The 15,144-nt window shown below is 37.2% G+C and overlaps 1 protein-coding gene across 5 annotated transcripts in view; it reads right to left on the bottom strand.

Annotated features, from left to right (window-relative positions):
* The window catches only part of LOC126272043 (E3 ubiquitin-protein ligase Bre1), a 263,497-nt gene that overhangs the window by 226,487 nt on the left and 21,866 nt on the right, over positions 1–15,144 (bottom strand). The gene's annotated exons all lie outside the window — the stretch shown is intronic.

The following is a 15,144-nucleotide window of genomic DNA, read 5'->3' as shown; positions in this document are numbered from 1 at the left end:
GAAGCAGTGGTTGGGAATGGAGTGAGACAGGGTTGTAGCCTCTCCCCGATGTTATTCAATCTGTATATTGAGCAAGCAGGAAAGGAAACAAAAGAAAATTTTGGAGTAGGTATTAAAATCCATGGAGAAAGAATAAAAACTTTGAGGTTCGCCGATGACATTGTAATTCTGTCAGAGACAGCAAAGGACTTGGAAGAGCAGTTGAATGGAATGGACAGTGTCCTTAAAGGAGGGTATAGGATGAACATCAACAAAAGCAAAACGAGGATAATGGAATGTAGTCAAATTAAATCGGGTGATGCTGAGGGAATTAGATTAGGAAATGAGACACTTCAAGTAGTAAAGGAGTTTTGCTATTTGGGGAGCAAAATAACTGATGATGGTTGAAGTAGAGAGGATATAAAATGTAGACTGGCAATGGCAAGGAAAGCGTTTCTGAAGAAGAGTAATTTGTTAACATCGAGTATAGATTTAAGTGTCAGTAAGTCATTTCTGAAAGTATTTGTATGGAGTGTAGCCATGTATGGAAGTGAAACATGGACGATAACTAGTTTGGACATGAAGAGAATAGAAGCTTTCGAGATATGGTGCTACAGAAGAATGCTGAAGATTAGATGGGTAGATCGCATAAGTAATGAGAAAGTATTGAATAGGACTGCGGAGAAGAGAAGTTTGTGGCACAACTTGACTAGAAGAAGGGATCGGTTGGTAGGACATGTTCTGAGGCATCAAGGGATCACCAATTTAGTATTGGAGGGCAGCGTGGAGGGTAAAAAACGTAGAGGGAGACCAAGAGATTAATACACTAAGCAGATTCAGAAGGATGCAGGTTGCAGTAGGTACTGGGAGATTAAGAAGCTTGCACAGGGTCGAGTAGCATGGAGAGCTGCATCAAACCAGTCTCAGGACTGAGGACGACAACAATAACAACAACAACAACAACAACAACAACAACAAAGGGATTGTTGGTCTTTGGGTCATTCCACGTCATATCACACAGGTCGTGTCACGTATCATCTCAGATTTTATCAAATTTTGTACATTTGCTTATACTTATAACATAAGAACTTATAAAAAACCTTTTTGCTCTCAGGCTAAAACTTTTTTATAATGGATTTCAAATTTAGTAATATTCTGATAAACTGGGCACTGCAAGAATGTCAATGCAAAATGGTACTTATTAAAATAAATGCCCATAACTCAGGTGTTTATGAAGCTTTTGATTTGGAATTATTTTTTTTTTTCATCAGTTAAGAGAAGCAGATACTTGAAAGACATGTAATTATTTAAGCAGTAAAGTTACAAAACACGATAGAAAAAATTTAAAATGTTTCACTTCCCAATTTCCAGAAAAAGCCCAGACACATTGCAGCAACTGAAGTTTGTCATCTGGATTGCATTACTTCAGATAAAAGTAGTAATAATAATAACAATAATAACAACAGACAGTATCTTACAAGGTGTGGTTGGAATGTTTTAAGAATGAGCTTGTAACTGTACAATGTTGATACTTACATGCTACTGTTATGCATTTTCTCCAAAATAGACCCCTTCTGGCTGAACACACTGACTCCAACAGTGTTTCCACTTTTGGAAACATTCATGGAAATTTTTTTGCTCAAGTGTGTTATGGACACTCTCCGTATTTGCCTGGATGTCTTCAATTGAGTCAAATTGCCTCCCTTTCAGTGAAAATTTCAGTTTAGGAAACAGGTAGAAGTCTGCAGGAGCCAAATCAGGGGAATATGGTGGTTGTGGAAGCACAGTAATTTTGAATTTGGCGAAAAATTCAACGATGGAGAAGGCACGATGAGCCGGATCATTGCCATGGTGTAGCACCCAACTCCTGTCTTTCCACAATGCAGGCCTTTTCTTCTGCACCTTTTCATGCAAACGCTCAAGGACACATTTGTAGTATTCCGGGTTAATAGTCTGTCCTCCAGGGGTAAATTCATGATGCACAATACCGGTAGAATCGAAAAAAGAAGTCCCCAACATTGTCTTCACCTTCAACCGACTTTGCAGTGCTTTTTTCGGTCATGGTGAATCTCGAGTCTTCCACTGCGAAGACTACACTTTGGTTTCAGGATCATATCCAAATACCTATGATTCGCCACCTGCAATTACCCTATTTAACAAATATGGGTCAATTTTAGTCTGATTAATAAGTTTTTGGCACACTTCAAGCCGGTATTACGTCTGGTCACTTGACAACACTTTTGGAATGAATTTTGCGGACACCCGATGCATGTTCAGATCTTCAGTTAAAATTGACTGAATTGAATAGAAACTTAAATTAAGTTCATCAGCAACCTCCCTAATTGTAAGTCTACGATCAGAGCACACTTTTTCATGAGCTTTCACAACATTTTCATTCATTTTTGAGGTGGAAGGACGGACAGATCGTGGTTCATCTTCAAATGATTCAGACATTTTTTAAATCTATTGAACCAGACAAAAACGTTTGACTCACTCATACAATAATCTTCAAAAGCTGTTTTTAATAGTTTGTAAGTCTCAGAAGCTGATTTCCTAGTTTTAAAACAATTTCACACAAACTCATTGCTCCATTTTCACGCTGACAGAATCTGGCAACGAGCCCTAACAGACCCGCACTCAACCAGCTGCCACAACGGACTGAATAAAGGAAAAAGAGTTTCCTGTCAGAGAGCATTTAAGGACAAGGCAATGACTCACTCCCCACCCTCCGTGTACCAGCCCACCAAACCAGTAAGCAGTAGCAGATCCATTCTTAAAACTTTCCAATCACACCTCGTATTTCCAACACATCACTGCCATATTTCCCTAGATGTCACAGGAGGAATGTATCTTTATTGGAAAAAAGGTAATAACTATTCTTGACTTACAGGCATATAGAAAAATCAACTTAAGCTTCTGTGGTCCAAACAACGATTTTTAAATATGTAAAACACTTTGACAGCTCACACAACATTTATTTTTATCGAAACTGATGATTTTTAAAAAGAAAAAGAAAAAAAGAAGGAGCACCAGAATTTTGGTAGATATTTGATGTTCATTTAACATATATCAAATAATTGTTCAGAAGATCATTCAAACCAGATTACATAATCTGACAATCTATAGTAAGGCTGCCTCATGAAAGTACAGAGCCAAAATTTATAAATTTCGTTGAAACATTTTCACTACACTGGTTAGCTTTATTTAGGGTGTCAAATTAGCATCTTTAAACAGCAACTATTCTAGCCACACTAACATTAATTTAAAATGTACATGTTCAGCAGTGATGATCCTTGAAATTATCAATGAAACTTCTTAAGAACGTCTCTGTTTTTAACCTACTGTGACAAATTATATTCTGTTAACTTCATATCTTTTTTATTAAAGAAATACATTCTGCCTAACGATGTTGATTTAGGTACACCAACAGCACATAAAATGCTTTCCAAAGGCACAAAACAGGAGTCTTCCTTCTCAAGCCATAAGAAACACTGCTGGTCCAGGTGGGTGGAGAAAAAGTAGTTCACCATCCCTTCTTCACTACAGACTTTTCTGACAGTACCACCTGTCATCATATACAGCTGCTACAAAAGATTTTTGTTGAGTGAAAAAAAAATCAAGAAAGGCTTTTCAGAAGAAGTTTTTCTTCTAATCTGAACAATCACAAAAAAGTGGTTTGTAATGGTGAAAATTCATGGTACTAGGTATTGTGTGGTTCGTCAAAAATCTCTTCTCAAGGTTCTTGTGTAGAAAATCTACATTGACTTTTTGTAAGAGGTGAAAAAAGCACTTGTCAGTATCAGATTTCCAGAATTAATGAACACCAGATGCAGTTGTTATTTGTGCATCATCCGCTAGTTGGAGACTAGCTCTTCTCAATATATGTTTTACAGTTTCTTCCAAACCAACATGCACAGATTTACTGTGGTTGGTAACCAAATAGAATGCTCAGCATCAATCAAAAAAATCGTTTTTGTGCTCACACAAAATTTAAAGCTTTTTCTATTCTCATATTGAGCAGCACATCTATCAGTGAAATAATGCACTTGTGGGTAATGCTCTGCCAGCTGCTTAACCATTTATTTCTGGACAGCATTTATAAATCCTACACCATGTTCATTTACAAATCCTATACCATGTTCCATATCATCACTTATAAAGCAGTGGTTCACTATTACCTACTTTCTTCATTTACCAGATAAACACACGCGGGATGAACTGTACAGCTGCTTCTTGTCCAGTGGTAACTCTGAATTTCATTCTGAATTACAAAACTGCAGTTTCAGCAAAGGCCATTAACAGAATTGCTTTTTCTGGGGTTAGGGGGTTAGATTTTCTTTCAGTTTTTTTCAATGATTTAGACTGACACTTTGATATAATTGAGTGTGGTTTAACTGCCTGAAATTTTGTTACCAGCAAGTCTATGCATTCACCAACAGTCGCAGACTGCTTTACCAATTCTGCCCAATGATCTGACTGAAATCAATTTCATCTTCAGCATCTTTGAACGCTACTTTCTGTTTTAATAATTCTCTGACAGTTTGTCATCAGTGGGACACTTATCACAGTGATTAAGCATGCAGTCTTAGTTTTCAGATTTACATACAAGAAATTGTATAAGTTCTTTGTATGTTTCTTCAATGTGTTCCACATCAACAAGCAGTTTTACATTTAGGTGGATACCATATACACACTGAATGAGTGCCAAGCTTTTTAGTACTGATTCATGAAATGCCACCTCCGGATCATCTGCATCACTTTCATTTGTATTATTAATGTCAGCTTTCTGTTCCAAAACTTGTGACATGTTGTGCACAGTTTTTGGTCTGGTTTTACAGAGATTCTTTTAGCAGTTAATGTTTTAGATGAAGACAAGCAGACCTCAAAGATTATCAAACTGTTTGTCTATGTTTTTTGAGAGAATCACAACAAATTCGTCGATGACTTTCAAAAACTTTTAAGTAATAGCATCTGTGAAGTCCACATATAGTAGCAGTCTCTTGATTTTGTGGAAAGCTTGTACTGAATCGCAGCAATATCAAATCTCGTTGGTCTTCACTCAGCTGTTCTATTTTCAGTAAGGTATAGGTTACCAAATGACATGGTGTTTTTAGAAGTTTTCCAACAGTGCATGAATTCACATTTTCAACGCAACTAACTGAGCACTAATTCACTTAATAGGGTCGCAATATAAACAGATATGAGCTCTCTCTCAGAAAAACAAAGAGCAACTGAGGCCAAATAGACTAATTGTTGCAAGCCAGTTACTCTCAACTATGGATGTCAGCAATTGTTGCATTGTCTTCATCATGCCTATAAATGTTTCAGACCAGCTACTGCTGTCTAAGAACACTTTTTAATCACTGTGAGCAGGTTTTATTTAATCGTGTGGCTAGGGCCCCCCGTCGGGCAGACCATCCGCCGGGTGCCGGTCTTTCAATTTGATGCCACTTCGGCGACCTACAGTTGCTGAGGATGATAGGATGAGGATAGCACAACACCCAGTCCCTAGGCTGAGAAAATTCCCTGACCCAGCCGGGAATCAAACCCGGGCCCAGAGAACTGACAATCTGTCACGCTGACCATTCAGCTACTGGGAGCAGATACAGTGAGGAGATGATTGGCTGAACACACAAACCATATACATTATAGTCTACAAAATTACTGAATTTTCAAATGAAAGGAAATAAATTTTCATACTTAAAGTTAACTTGCCTGTGTAGAATGAGTTATAATTAAATACGCTAATTTGGTACCCCTGCATCTGAGACAGTGAGTGAACAAACTTACTTAAAATGACCCTTTTCCTTCACAGCAAAAAGTATTTTGGTTTAAGATGTGTTAGTCAATTAGCAGGAGACCCATTAAAAATTTTATTTTATTAGAGAGCTTACAATCTAAGGTATTATTTAAGACCTAAATCATCTTCCAAGAACATTGGAGAAATGTGATATAAGCATTTTTCCACATTTTCACAATTTTCCTGATAAATGACATGGACTAATTTTTTAAAATTATTTTCTATATAACATTACTGCTTCAGTAACTGGATGTCTGTTAATTATATGCCTTACATAACTTCTGAAAAAAAATTCCAGATCAAAAGCTTAATAAACTCCTGAGTTATGGGCATTTATGTAGATAAGTACCATTTTGCATTGACATTCTTGCAGAGCCCAGTCATCACTACATTTAAAATTCAGTATAAAATAAAGTTATAGTCTGAGACCAAAAAAAATTCACAGAAGTTCCTATGTTGTAAGTATAACCAAATGTGCAACCTTTTGTGAAAATCTGAGATAGAGGGTGTACGCATCCTTGAATTATTTTGTGTTTCAACGTGGAATGACCCGTTTTGCATTTCAATCAAGCTGCAGCTGGTGTCCATGCCTCATTGATTTTGTTCACAAGTCAAGGTGTACAGGACAAACTTTGGAAACACTTTTTCTTTTCATCAAAACATTTTGAACTTTTTGGGCAAACACCGTAAGAGTATCACAAGCCTCAGACAGTGCTGAATCCAATTCTCATGTGGAGAAGGGCCTTTAGAGGAGTCAGTGTTATGTACCACCCACCCCATCCATGATCACCCAGTAACAGTGGGATGTCTTCTTCCTCTGCTTAACAAAAATGTGGTCTTTGACCTCTCCCAAATGACGACAGAAAAATCATATTAACACAGCAAGAGAAGGGACTCGACAAGTACACACATGCTGATGCAGAACGCATGCCACAGTACTAACAGCCGAAACAGATAATACACAACTGAAAAACTTACAGTGATAACAACATACACTACAAAAATGGACGCTGTCGGCAGAGCTGATCATTACATTGTCAGCTACAGTTTTGTCACAAAAATGCTTAAGTACTGCAGAAAAGTACTTTTCTGGTTGCTTAATGTATCTGTGGCAAACCGTTTTAAACTTGTAAGAAAAGCTGAGAGAACAAGACAACTAAAGAGCATTCAACTGCAAAACCTTTTTGGGAAATTCGATGATGATGATGATGATGATGATGATGATGATGGGTTTGTGGGGAGCTCAACTACGCGGTCACCAGTGCCCATACCAAGTCCCAATTTTTACATAGTCCTATCTAGCCACTGTCACAAATGATGGTGACAACACAAACACCCAGTCCCCGGGCACATAAAACCCCGAACCCAGCCGGAAATCGAACCCGAGACCCCATGATTCAGAGGCAGCAACACTAGCCACTAGATCACGAGCTGCGGATGGGGAAATTCGAAGCAACACATGAAATGACTGTTTATCATATATACATATTGAAGAACAGCTATGAAATATCACTTTTCTGCTGTTTTCATTTTCTTTGGAGGTTAAAAAGCAGAAAGATTGTGTTTCATGCAGCAATGGAAAGATGCCAGGATTATTTGGGAGGAGTGTGGTGAAACACTTGTGTTTCACTGCACGACATGCAAACAAAATCCAGGCCTTCATCCTATTGAGATGTATCATACTTTGACAAACACAGGTGGCTGCAGCTAATATGCAGTGCTGGGTGCCACCACGTGTAAAACAAGGACCACAATTGATTAAATGAATGAATGTATGTAAAACAATCAGCCATATCTCCTGGAATTTTCACACACACCAACGAGAACATTAAAAAAAAAAAAACTTTAATATGGCCCATACATGTTATTTATCTGTATCAGCATTTTTTAAATTAAGATTCAATAATAAAACAGATGTAATGACTTGTCAATTTTAAAGCCACTCATTGGGCAAAATTCTTGTGAAGACATGCAGTCTTTACATCAGACAGGAAAGGACATTTGCTAAAAGTAAAACTGTTGCTAAAAGTTTTAAGCTTTAAAATTTTGAATTCTATTCCACGTATCTCTTTTTACAATATGTTTCCAATCACAGTTCAACATAGGCACCTGTTGAAACCAGATAGATATCACTTACATCACACAATAAAGTGTTCTGCTAGCACCATTAATCCAACTACACTGTTGATCAATGTAGGTGATGTAAAATTACATGTAAAATAAAAATTTATTTCAGTAATGTATCATTCCACTACATGTATTAATGGCCCAAACAATAAACCTGGTTTAAAAAAAAAAAACACCTTGCATTTAGTGAGGAGCACACATGACTTTTTCCATCATTAAATCTGGTAATAAAACAGGTGTATGCAGTCTAGCAAGCGGAAGGTGACGAACTAAAGCAATGCTGCATACTGTTCGTGTCTGCACACGATTGTCACCATCTTTCACATCTTACTACGACATAGCACATACTGCTAGTCTTGGAAACGATCTACATCTACATGGGTACTCTTAAGTGCCTGGCTGAGGGTTCATCAAACCACCGCCACAATTTTCTATTATTCGATGAACCCTCTGCCAGGCACTTAAATGTGATTTGCAGAGTATCCATGTAGATTTAGATTCCAATCGCATACAGCGTGCGGAAAGAACACACACCTAAATATTTCTGTATGAGTCTGATTTCCATTATTTTACTGCAGTGATCGTTTCTCCCTATGTAGGTCAGTGTCAACACAATATTTTCGCATTCAGAGGAGAAAATTGGTGACTGAAATTTCATGAGAAGATTCCTACGCAACGAAAAATGTGTGTTTTAATGGTGTCCAGCCCAAATCTTGTATCATTTCAGTAACTCTCTCCCTTATTTCCCAATAATACAAAACACACTGCCCTTCTTTGTACTTTTTGGATGTGGTCCGTCATTCCTATCTGGTAAGGATCCCACACTGTGCAGCACTATGCTACAAGAGAACGGACAAGCCTCGTGTAGGCAGTCTCCTTAGTAGATCTGTTACATTTTCTAAGTGTCCTGCCAATAAAACGCAGTCTTTGGTTAGCCTTCACCAAAACATTTTCTATCTGTTCCTTCCAGTTGTTCGTAATTGTAATTCCTACGTATTTAGTTGAATTTACAGCCTCTAGATTTAACCGATTTATCGTGTAGCTGAAGTTTAAGGGATTCCTTTTAAGCACTCATGTGGATGACCTCACACTTTTTGTTATTCAGGGTCAACTGCAAATTTTCGCACCACTCTGATATCTTTTCTAAATCGTTTTGCAATTTGTTTCGATTTTTTTTTTGGTCTTCTCATGACTTTATTAGTCAATAATCGACAGCATCATCTGCAAACAACCTAAGACTGCTGTTCAGATTGTCTCCCAAATCATTTATAAATGAACAGCAAATGGTCTATAACACTACCTTGGCGAATGCCAGAAATCACTTCTGTTTTACTCTATGACTTTCCATCAATTACTACAAACTGTGACCCCTCTGACAGGAAGTCAAAAATCCAGTCACATAACAGACTATATTCCATAAGCACACAATTTCACTACAAGCTGCTTGCTTGGTACAGTGTCAAAAGCCTTCCAGAAATCCAGAAATATGGAATCTATCTGAAATCCCTTTTCAATAGCACTCAACACTTCATGCGAGTAAGGAGCTAGTTGTGTTTTCCAAGAATGATCTTTTCTAAACCTATGTTGACTGTGTGCCAACAGACCATTTTCTTCGTGGTAATTCAGAATGTTCGAACACAATATAGGTTCCAGATTCCTGCTGCATATTAGTGTTAATGATATGGGCCTGTAATTAAGTGGATTACTCCTACTACCTTCCTAGAATATTGATGTGACCTGTGCTACTTTCCAGTCTTTGGGTACAGATCTTTCATCGAGCAAACAGTTGTATATGATTGTTAAGTGTGGAACTAATACATCAGCATACTCTGAAAGGAACCTAATTGGTATACAGCCTGGATCAGAAGACTTGTTTTTATTAAGTGATTTAAGTAGTTTCACTGCTCCGAGGATATTTACTTCTATGTTACTCATGTTGGCAGCTGTTCTTGATTCGAATTCTGGAATATTTACTTCGTCATCTTTTGTGAAGGTGTTTCTGAAGGCTGTGTTTAGTAACTCTGCTTTGGCAGCACTGTCTTCAATAGTATCTCCATTGCTATTGTGCAGAGAAGGCACTGATTCTTCCTTACAGCTAACATACTTCACATATGACCAGAATCTCTTTGGATTTTCTGCCGGGTCTTGAGACAGCTTTTTGTGGAAACTGTTATAAGCATCTCGCATTGAAGTCCGTGCTAAATTTCGAGCTTCTATAATAGAACGCCAATCTTTTTGTGTCTGTTAATATTTGGCATGTTTGTTTCGTTGTTTCTACAACAGAGTTCTGACCCGTTTTGTGTACCAAGGAAGATCAGCTCCATTGTTTGTTAATTTATGACAAGAAGTGAAACACAGTGACACACATACAGTGGCAAGTACATGCAGTCATTATTAACATGTAGCACAAATGCAATTTTTCCCTCTAGTGGTAAAACATAATCAGCCAGCCATTAAGCTTGCTGCTATCAAATGTCATTCTTGCTCCTCTGTAACTGAGAGACTAATGTAATTTTTGTTAATTACCAACTGAAGATGACCATATCAGACATTCAAATACTTAGTGGAATAATAAATGATCAAAACAGACAATGCTTTCATTTACTCTTAATTGGGGTCTAGCCTCTCCACGTGTAATCCATGACAAAATTGTTATTAAAGATTTCTAACTGCCTCTGCAATATAAGTTCAGGCTTTTCCTCAACTATCAAATGTAAAACATCACCGTTATGTGAATGTGCAATTAAGTTTTCACTCTGATTGCTGGAATTGCACATTAACATTAACGTGTTTTTTTAGTATGTGACAGTGCTCATTTTTTTCAGACCTAATTCTTGATATATTTCACCAAGCAAATTCATTCAAAGCAGAACAGTACCCTGAACTAAGGATTTTCAGGTAACTTCACATTGCATATCACTGGCTGATTTACTTCACCCATTTATTGTGAATGCCAACCCTTCCTGCAATCCACACAACACAGCCAAGAGAATGTTGCATGTAACACACAGGTTTCAAACCTACACTGAAAAAGTAAGTAAAACAGGCAACCAAGGAATTACATTACATGACTGGCAACACTACATGTGATCCAGGCAGAGATGCCAAAATATAAGCACAAAAATCGATTGCTCAAAATTTATTCATGGAAATAAAATATTTTTTGGTGACAATAAAAAATAGTCATAGCAGCCTATCAACAAGACACACAAGTTATATCTCTCAAAATCAATTAGATCAGGCCGTTGATATTATGGAAAAGTATTCAAAAAGCATTATATGCATAGTAGGGCTCGGCCCTTCTGCCATTGTGCCTATGCAAATATTCCCTTGTACATCAACAAGAGTAAGGAAAGTAAGGATCAAAGTTCAGATTACAGAACCGTTGTCCAAATATGTGTCATTGGTAAAGTTAAGCTTCAAACTGTTCAACAAAAACTGAAATCCTACAATCTATACTTAAAGGGCAACGTAGATTTACACCTGGTTGAGATAACAGAGAATAGGTATTGCCAATAAAGTTTTGTGAATACATTGTACCTGTCTACATGTACTTTTTAGATAATACAAAACATCTTCAATATTGTGAAATGAGATTTATATGCAAGAGGTCTCATCCAGCTAGCTACAAAATCATTAAATTGTTATTTGCATTCTCTATAAAAATAACCATTTGTAAGACCAAGCACAGTATTTAATTTCGGATGAATTTCAGGCAGGTAACAAATAATACTAATGACATGTCAACAGTAGACCTACCTTTCTTTTGCACACACAACAGATGATATTACAATGTCGCTTGTTTGTAGCAAAGAAACAAGCACAAAAGTAGGGTTCCAATCACAACAAAGATAATTTAAGATGCTAATTATCAAAAGAGAGCAGTAAGATAGAAACAATGTTGCGTGGATCAGATACATTCAAAGTTGGCATGTGAGTGTCAACAGAGATCAGTATCTTAGAAACGTGTGAAGAATAGATATTTAATTAGTATTGTGAGTACTGTGCTTTCGACTATGTGGTAGTACGAAGGATCTCTGGCCTCGAGAAACAAATAAAAGAAATGAAAAGAAATAAGTGAAATCCCAATTGATTTACAAGGAGTACTCTACAACACTGATCCCTTACTTAGCCTGCATTTACCGTGAATCTCTCGCCCAGTCCAAAGTACCAAGGAACTGGAAAAAAAGTGCAGGTGACTCTTGGATGTACGCAGGGTAAAAGAGCAGACACACAAATTTATGTCCGTGAATCAGCACAGCTTTAAAAAATACCATTCACATGAAACTAAGCTTGCTCTTTTCTCACATGATATAATGCGAACTACGGATTAAAGACAACAGGCAGAGTCCACATTTCTAGATTTCCGAAAATCATTTGGCACAGTACACCACTGCAGACTTTTAATGAAGGTACAAGCATACAGAATAGGTTCCCAGATATGCGAATAGTCTAAGACCCAGTACCTTGTCCTTGATGGTGAGTGTTCGTCATGGACAAGGGTATCGTCACAAGGACTCTACTATTTGCCAAGTACATAAATGATCTGGCAGACAGGTCGGGCAGCTATCTACAACTGTTAGATAATGATGCTTTTGTGTACGGGAAGATTGGGATGATGATTGACTGTAGGATGATACAAAATGACTTGGACAAAATTCCTAGTAGGTGCGATCAATGGCAGTTAGCTTTAAATTTAGGAAAATGTAAGTTTATGTGGATGAGTATGAAAATCAAGCCCATAATGTTCAGATACAGCGTTAGTATTGTCCTGCTTAACACAGTCACATTATTTAAATACCTAGGTGTAGCATTACAAAGCGATATGAAATGGAACAAGCATGTGAGGATTGTGATAGGGAAGCCAAATGGTCGACTTTGGTTTCTTGGGAAAATTTTAGGAAAGTGTGGTTCATCTGTGAAGGAGACTACATATCAAATGCTAGTGCAACCTATTCTTGAGTACTGATCAAGTGTTTGGGACCTGCACCAGGATGGATTAAAGGAACACTTATCAAAGCAATTCGGAAAGGGGCAGCTAGATTTGTTACGTGTAGGTTTGAATAACACGCAAGTGTTACAGAGGTGCTTTGGGAACGCAAATGGGAAGGCAACATTCATTTTGAAGGAACACTGTTGACAAAATTTAGAGAACAGGCACTTGATAGTGACCGCCAAACGATCCTACTGATGCCAACAAACATTTTGCATAAGGACCATTAATATAAGATACGAGATATTAGGGCTCATACAGCAGCATACAGACAGTCTTTTTCCCTTGCTCTCTTTGCGAGTGGAACACCAAAGGGAATGACTAATAGTGGTACAGAGTACCCTCCACCATGTATTGATATGAATTGTGATACAGAAGTTATGCTATTGAGTTACGATATTGAAAGCATCATGTGTAGTTCCTTGCAAGTAATTTAGTTCTCCATGTAACTGGACACGACGACATTACCTGGTAATAAAGCATAATGATTGGCATATGTACATTTTGTTATGGACCCAGAAATCCATGAAAAACTGCTCTGCATGAGAGGTGCAACAACAACACTAAAGGTGATTCAATAATTAATACTTTGGAAGATCATTGAATAGGAAATGTGATGCCTCTATCAAATATATTATCAGTGGCAGCAGATGGAGCACCTGTAATGTTTGGGAGCTATCATAGATTTATGAGCCATTTAAAACAAAATGTACCTGAGGTGTTTATAAGACACAGCGTCATTCATCAAAAACCATTTAGTTGCCAAACCAAATGGTTGAGTGCAGCAACCTTTTCAATTTTTCATGTACACAAATTTCTAAGCACTGCATTGAATTCTAGTTTATTTACATAGTTATGCGAAGAAAAAGACAATAACTTTGATTGGTTAGTCCTTCATACTGAAGTACAGCTGTCAAAAGGCTATGCTTCACAAGATTTATCTCACTTTTTGAGACTTAAAAACAGTCTCTGGATCCTAAAAATACAAGTTGGAAAGAAAATTTTATCAAGGGGAAAACACACACACACACAGCTTATCTAACAGATTTGTTCACCGAATTTAATGAGGTTAAATTGCAGTTACAAGGTGACTAATTCTGATAGAAACAAAGTCCATCATCTCAGTTTTTCTTGCCAGAGTTAAACTAACAAAATTTTTCCAGCATGTACAGAACACCATTTCAACTGCCATGGTACTAGGAGGGGGAGGGTGGTAAGCCCATTGCCCTGGCCATCTTTCGCCACTAGGAAAGCTCACCAACACTCAATGTAATAGCAGCCTGAGTGGTCCTGGGGCCATCCTGGAGGCCCCATGGCCATTGTCTAGTGCTCTACCTGTTATACCACCACAACCGCCATCAAAAAAATTTCTGCTGATACAATATTCTAACTCTGCATGGAGCACTTGTCACATAAGTCAAATAGTTTCGTTTATTTAGTCAAAGTCAGTAGAACAAATAAATTAAAATAAAAACAAATTTTTTTATCAATTTATATTTTGCAGAAATTTTATTACCGATCAAGTGAAAAGAGGGTGGATTGAATAGTAAGTGATCATTAATACTTTCACTCAGACTTAATGGCATTGATTAAGGCAAAGAAGGTGAGACAACATTGGCAAAGCTGAAAATTTCAGCACAGAGCACAAGGGTCAGGCTCAAATTGATAACACACATTTAATCATCAATTTCCATTTTCAGTTCTAAGTCTTCAGTGTACTATTTCTTAATCTATATTCAGTGGAATTGCAAATGATCGCTGTAAGCAACAGAATAAAGTAAGTACATAATATATAATGAACAGAGGATAAAATACTACACAGGCAACAAGGTTCTTGTCGTGTATCATGCACATAGTTTGTGTTTTGGATTGACCCAATGTGTGGTTAATATTAGTGTTATCTTGGCGACGCCATCCAAAGCATTATTGGCTGATTATTATTTTAGCTCTGGAGAACTATTTGGACATTTTAATTTCAATCTCTATGGCCCAATGTAAATCTTCATACCCCAATACCCAGAAGCTACGAGATAAATTGTAGTTTTTAAAAGGAAAGCAAATCAAGTGAAAGTACTAATATACAGAGATTATCGTAACTGCTAAGAAAGCATCTTCTGCTGAAGATAAATATAATGAAATTTATTCATCTAATGATATTAAAACTTTGACTATCTCGAGTCCACAAACACACACTTGTCTCCAGCTTCTTGCTCTGTATTTAATATTGAAGCACTTAAAAAAAGAT

The sequence above is a fragment of the Schistocerca gregaria genome, chromosome 1 (genome assembly GCF_023897955.1).
Source record: "Schistocerca gregaria isolate iqSchGreg1 chromosome 1, iqSchGreg1.2, whole genome shotgun sequence".
NCBI lineage: Eukaryota > Metazoa > Arthropoda > Insecta > Orthoptera > Acrididae > Schistocerca > Schistocerca gregaria.
This window is presented reverse-complemented; position numbering and strand designations above follow the sequence as displayed.